Source organism: Sinocyclocheilus grahami, unplaced genomic scaffold (genome assembly GCF_001515645.1).
Source record: "Sinocyclocheilus grahami isolate Dianchi unplaced genomic scaffold, SAMN03320097.WGS_v1.1 scaffold554.1, whole genome shotgun sequence".
Lineage (NCBI taxonomy): Eukaryota > Metazoa > Chordata > Actinopteri > Cypriniformes > Cyprinidae > Sinocyclocheilus > Sinocyclocheilus grahami.
Window position 1 is genome coordinate 112983 of NW_015505733.1, and position 7438 is coordinate 120420.

Genomic DNA, 7438 nt, shown 5'->3' on the forward strand with positions numbered 1-7438 from the left:
CTCACTTATGACACGCTGCAAGTTGTGAGGCCTGTCAAAGTGCTGCTGTGAGTTTGTCTCAGACGTTTGTACACCACTCATGCAATATTGCTTTGATCTTCAGTGACAAATGCTATAAGAAAACAATTTGGACTAATGACTCATTATGTAGACTCTCTAATGCATGAGGACAGGCAAATTAACTTAAAACGATCTCTTCAATTTCGGTGCATGCACTAAGCAGTTTGTCCAGAATTGAATGTGGCCTCCTCAAATATCATGCAGCGTGGCCTGTGTTTGGCTGATAGTCAAAAGAGTTGAATAAGGTTAAGACAACAGCTCATACTTGCATTGACCTGTACAATCTACCTAGTTGGGATCACTTCACTTAAAAATTCAGCACTAGATTCGTTGAGCAGATATACTGGCATTAATGTAACCTTCTGTAGGTGTCTGATTTGAGAATCTATTGCAGGTTGTGCAGAAGCATTATAATATTACTAAGAGGTGTGATTATGAATATGACTAGGGAAACTTCTGAGTCAAATGTTCAACTTGTCAAGGCTGGAAAAATTATAAAGCTCCTTATAAAGCATTTATAAAGCAATAAAGCTCAAAAACGAATGAAAATATCTCTTATGAATTCAAATATTTAGTCTAATTCAAGATTTATATTCAGTATAGTTTTAATTCTTTACCTTACCTTAACAGTTTATTCAATCATACACACTACGTGTTCAACTAAAATAAATAATAAAATAATAACATACAATAATAATATTATTCATAAAATATTTTTATGAATAACATATATATATAATATTATTTATTAACTAATAAATAAAACTGTAAAAAAATAAAATAATAATTTTAAACCTAAATAAACAGCATGTGACTTAGTCACAATTTACAAGAAATGTTAAATATTTCAACATGTCCAACATGAGTGATGCCTAGTTACTTTCCATTATTTCAGTCCAGTCTGCATTTTTAACATTAAAACTTCCCTCTCTCCTTAACCACTTGAGAAAACTTTCACAATGGTATATACATTGTAATTGCTATAGTGTTTGCTGAGTTTCTCTCCTCCCTGAGTAGGGCAAGACACAATAGTTCTGTTGCATTGACAGCTCCTCCGGTTCTCACTGAATAGAGTGAGAGTCCTGTGGACAGCAAGCAGACATAATCTGAACAGAACATGCATCTGCAGAAACGGGCTTAGAGTGGCCACAGACGCTCTAAGCTGGAATCCTTTGCAATTACAATGATGTGCTTTATATCCTGAGCAAGAGCACAGTGGAAAAGACCTTGCCGTTTCCCTGATGCGCACACTCAAACACACACACACACACACACACACACATAATATGCTCTATTCTCAGCTGACAACGGTCCGCCCTTAATGGGGATTCTGCTTCTGATGAGAAGCTGGTCAAAGAAAGGTCTAGACCTACCGCTAGAGAGAGACAACTAAAGAGACCATTCTGGACAGAGGAACACCACAAAGCATCCCCTCATTAGCAGTGTCCAAACACTCCAAGACAGAAACAGCTGTCTTTCAGAGAGCAGAGAAAGAGAGGGGTGTCAAGAAAGGTCAAACAGACAAAAGTTTAGTGAGCTTCCTTTCACACAAGTATCAGAGCAGTAGTCTTTAATCAAACCGAGGAATGCAACATAACATAATGATGTAAATATTTAAACTACATGATGCATTTAAGCAAAAAGGTATAAGAGGCTGTGCTGTATTCTGAATATAATCATGGCTAAATGGCAACAAGTGACATTGCTTTTAAAAACAGTTCAATAAAAAAATGGTTTTAATATGCAAGATTTTTAATACACAAAATTAATTAAAGCATTATTTCATTAAATATATTCATATATATATCCTTTTGCTACAAAATAACAGAATGTTGCTGTACAACAAAACTGTGGATGCTGTGCAGTGTAGTAGTGAACAGGTGTTTCACATAGTAGCTGCTGATATATTGAGGATTTTAGCACACCTGGAAAGCTGTTTTGACTAATCCAAAGCCTAAACTGCCCATATATATAATGAGACCCCATGCATCACATATAAAACTTGTTTCACCTTAAGGGAAAATGGTCTTTCCTTCTTCTGTCAACAAGTTATTAGTGAACTAAAACCATTTCATTGCAAGAGTAAAAGACTTCCTATGATCAATTTACAACTAGTGTGGGGTCCATAAGGCCTTTTCACTTTTATATTGAGTGCAAGAGACTTAATAGAACAGTATTGTGCCAAGCGGAGAGATATTTTGCCATTTCTTGTTGCAGGCTATAGTTTGAGATGAAACACGAAGGCTAGAGGCAGGTCAATTTCTGCAACGCGCAAGCTGATGGACAGAACCAATTTCAGCTTCCAAGACCTCCAGACTGATTATATAGCTGAAGAAGTGGTGTGAGGTTGTCTAGACAGAGGCGACCAATGAAATACCAGTATTAGAAAGTCAGCCTATGTAGGAAGTTCTATCCAATTATTTCTCAAAGTAGTAAAAAGTAAATGAGAAAAGTTTTCTTCATCCCTCAGGGGTAAGACATTTCTATACCTTCCCAAAATAGCTATTTCACAGTTCATAGCTCTGCAGAGTAAATTGGTATTGGATGCTACAAAAACATTTTCTCATTAACACATTAAACTTACACACACACACACACACACACACACACAAAGTTATCTGAGCATAATTAAATACTAATAATCACAAACCCTCACAGCTAAAAATATCCAGCCCAATGCTATACTTGAATAAATCACTGTGGTTTATTCCTCTATATCCGGAGTGATAATGATGACAACAATAGTTATTTATTATGACAGCTTAAATGACAGCACACAAACACTTAGCTTGAAAAACTGCATTGCTATGTATGTTTACTGCAGCCACAGCATTTGTCTGTTGTTTGCCAGAAAAGCATTCACCTGCTGGAAAGACGAAGGCTTACTGGCTTGAACTGATCAATCATCCATGTGCATTTGAAAACTGAAAACATTAAACAAAGCAGTTTAAGCATTTACAGCCAAATAACGTTATTATACACTCAGAACAACTAGGAAAACTAGGAGCAGCTTCACGTTTAGTTACCGAATCTCATTTAAACTTGTATAAACTTGCTGCTTATCACAGAAGATTAGTGTGGCAGATGAGAATAGCGTTTGATCTTCGTATACAGGACGTGTATGTATATGGAAAGTCCTATTTTGGATTTCTTTGCACATGTAAGACTAGCAAAAGAGGAATCTTTACATGACCTCGGCTTGAGGTCACTCTAAGTTTTTCAGCTGCCTACAGCAGTTAGTAACTCCATCCTGGGCCATCTTTTTTCCCAGAGAGGTGTGTCTATTTACTAAACGGGCCAAACGCAACCCTTCCCCTTGCTGGCCTGCTACAAAGCTGAAGTGAAATGCTGAAAGATGAAAGCATGACTGAGGCTGTCACTCACCCCATCTAAGCTACAAGCGTCAACGCATTCTCATCGTCTGTCACTCAAACAGGTGTGCAAAAGAGAGACAAAAGGATACAGAGTGAGAAAGGAATAAACAGGTCAGAGAGTCGACAAAGCTGGTCAGGCGTAGGCCAATTTAACGGTTTTATGAGTGAGTGTGAGTGTGTGTGTGTGTGACTATGCGAGATGTACAGCATGGGCTTTGATATGTACCCTCTTACTCAATGTATGTGTCAAGGTGATGAGCAGGAACTTGTTGGGTCCTTGATGGCTTGTTTATTAATCACGAGGCTTGTGGGCTAAGTCTCTCATCACCCCAACAGGTATAATTAAGCATTAAAGGGCACGCAAAGCTTGATGTGTCTGAGTCTAGCTTTTAGGTTTCATCCTTACCTCATCCACACCTTTTGATGTAAAACAACATGAAAGGAGTTTTGCAATGGAAGACATTTTGCGGGAAAGTGGAGTGATTAACTTACATTATTCGCTACAGAACTGCTGTGCTGAGTTATCTTTACAGACATAATATATTGCCAATATAAGAACAGATCCCTGTTTCCACCCTGTTTTAAATCGACACGCTCCTTCCAGCATCAGCAATTCGTGTATCATTCGAATTACGAGTTTCCATTTGTAAAAACGACTTCGCTCGTCATTCATGTGCATAAACTCGTAATTACGATATTTCCGAACTAGCTTGAGGACACACATACATAATAATCTGTACACACCGCTAATGAACAGTGTAGTGTGACTCCCGAGCGAATGACTCTTGAGCCGGTTCATTTTACTGAATCAAAAACATACAGCGCAACAAGCGTAGTCCAATTCCCAGCTCACAACAGTGCACGTTCACACCGCAGCAGAATGGTTGTCAGTCAGTATTGTAGTTGAGGCCTCAATACGGTTGCGTTCACACACTGTTCAGTTATTGAAAACCGCGTTCTCACCGCGAAATCACACCCGTCCATCTAGACTCAAAACCGCATTTTCGGCAAACACCTGCTGTGTGAACTGAATTGTAATGTTGGTCATCATCACCGGAACGATTTCCGTCAGTTTTGTGGTCTCCATTCAGGTAGGCTAAAAGCTGCTGTTGGTTAATTGATTTAACTGATGAATAAATGAATGAAATATGTTGCCACATTTTTGTTTGTTTAGTAATGTTGATTAATAAATTGTCTAGTTAAGGCCATTCGGTTGCCTTTATGCAGGTTTGGCAGACTGAAAAGTCTCTGTAACTATCCATGTAAAAATGGATAGGCCTACAGATCTATCACTGAAATTGGCTTATTTTCGCAATTGAATTGCATTTGTTTTTGTTTCTCCCCCAAACATTTATTCTTTGAAAGTATTAAAAAATCATTAATTGAACCATTAACTAGAATCATAATTTTTTTGTGTATTTTGTTGTGTTTCCAGTGTGTTACAGTAACTATCTATATAAATGTCTGCCTGAATTGAGGACACATGTAGGCTAATATCAAAGTATATGATATTGCACAAAATATCACACAAGCGGAAGCATCTTTAGGTCTTTGTTTCCATATTTCCAAATTGGGATGAGTGATTCATTGTAATTCCCCAACAGGAGAAAAATCCACAAGCCTGTTGACGTGATAAAGCTCACAAAGCTTGTTCACCCTACTGAAGGGTTATGTGAACTGGATCTCCTCCTCCACTTCATCCATCCTTTATTGATTCACAGAGCTGGATGAGAGATGCGGAGAGTGGAACATCAGAGAAAAATGTAAACACGCCACTCTCATCTGCCCTTGATCTTCCATTTCCCTTCCCTGACACGTGGATGGTCCCGATGGTTCAACACTGAAACGTGAGACAAAACTGTCAGCCAATCGAAGCTGTCAAGGCCCAAGGCATTTTTCTTCCCCCTGCCAATATTGTTCGTAATGCACCTTTTAACATTTGGAGAACAGAAAGTCAGGTAAAGGTATAAGCACAAGAGAATGCAGAATAGAGATTACATGAATGAAAACCATCTTATAAAAAGGCTAACAGGCCTTGGTCATGGTCTTATTAGGCTGTCAAGGCTTTTTTGGTCATATTTACTACTAATGGCCTACATAATGACTGTTGCTCTAAAACAATAAAACATCTGGAAGGATGCCAGGATTAAGAAAAAGGTGAGTAGGCCATTATAGAGTTAATGCCTTAGAGCTCTGGATGCCCAGGGGTGAGGAGAAGAGCTTGTGAGCTATGAGCTGTGATATAAGACATACAGAATATTTTTTAATTTTATTTTTTCTTCCTTATTCATGCTGTCGAAGATATACAGCTGAGGGGGTGTAAAGTGATGAGAGATGCACCTGTTTACCTCGGCACGGATGGCAGGGTCAGGCTGGCAGCCAACGGGCTGTCACCTCCAAAGGCTATCAACCAGTCATTACAAAAAAATTGGCATTTTAACACGCCACAGACGGAATCTCATTGAGGTTCATAACCCCTTGACTGTTTTTTAACATTTGAGTGTGACTTGTAAAGTAGGCTTTTTCCAAATCATAGATGCATGCATCATTCTACAGACAATCTTAGTGCAGCTCACAATACTTTTCATAAACATACTAATTAATACATAATGTAACGTTTTTATTAGATTTTTTTTTTGTGAAGTTTGAAATTTGTGAAGATTTGTCAGTGCCTAAGACCAGTCCTTTTTAACTTATTATATTAATAAGATTCCCTACATGCTGACATGTTAAGAGTTTCATCTTGTGCAGATTTGTTTAAACAAGAAGTCAAAACATATCCATCTTTCTTTTATTCACAGTGCTGAACAAATGCATACAACTTTAATAATAAAATGATATACGTATCATCAGGCTGATCGTTGTAGTGCAGGGCAGATGGTCATTTGGAATTTTAAATTTCCACTGACTTAATCTATATTGCAGCAGATGATGAGTATGCCATACAGATTCTAAAATTTTTACTCTTAATATGACAATGTGTTTCGGGCTGACATATTACTTTTATCTCTAGTGTAAAGCATCCCATCTCTTTAGTGTGAATGTACATCACTGCAATTCAAGGCAAGACATTTTGTTTTCTCAACATTAACGATCTGCAACAGAGCATATCAAACTTTCAGTTTTTTTCCCCCGTCACAACCTATGTCAAATAGATGCTTCAGATGTTGTGGTATGGATGAAGGATGTTTCAACACCCCATATCGAAACGCTATTATCAAGCGTCGGTCACATGTCACTAAATTTATAAGCACAGAATTTCTCAAAAAGATTGTGACTTCCACTGGACCTATTCAGGAAAATATTTGAAGCATCCAAAGCCTAGAAAAATCTACATTTAGACAGAACATTCAGAATCTAAATAATCCTTACAATTGTGTAGTGGAAATATGAGAAATATGATATAAAGTACATAAACAACATACTTTGGACAGCATTCTAACCATATTGACTGAGGGACTGAGGGTACAGATAAACAAACATACAGTAGAAGTATATTTCAGTATGAGCAATAAAAGGCAAAGTTCTATGGTTCTATGCACTGAATATTTGGTAGGTTGAAAAACAAGTAAATATGCACTGATAGTTTATCTGTCATCACTGTCTGAAATTACAACACAAGACTAAAGTAGTGCTCTCCTTTGGCACGACCTCAACATGCTTTGAAGTATCAAAGGTGTGCTGAATGACTTGCCTGCTGAACAGTGAGGCAACATGTGTCATTTAGGCTTTTTTCTTTTTCAAGAGCTGTGCTTATCTCTCCAATCATTTGGATATGGAGTGTGAGAGAACATTAAACAAAACAAACAAATGGAAATAACTGTCTGTGATTGAAGTCAAAAGTCACAGCAACATGTGAAATAAGCTGAAATGATGATGGTCATAATCAAAATAATACTGGCCAGAAGATTAAGATTCTTGAGGCACTTATTAATTAGCAATGAACGAATAACAAAACATACATGTGTGTGTGTACTTTAATATATACAATATATATATATATA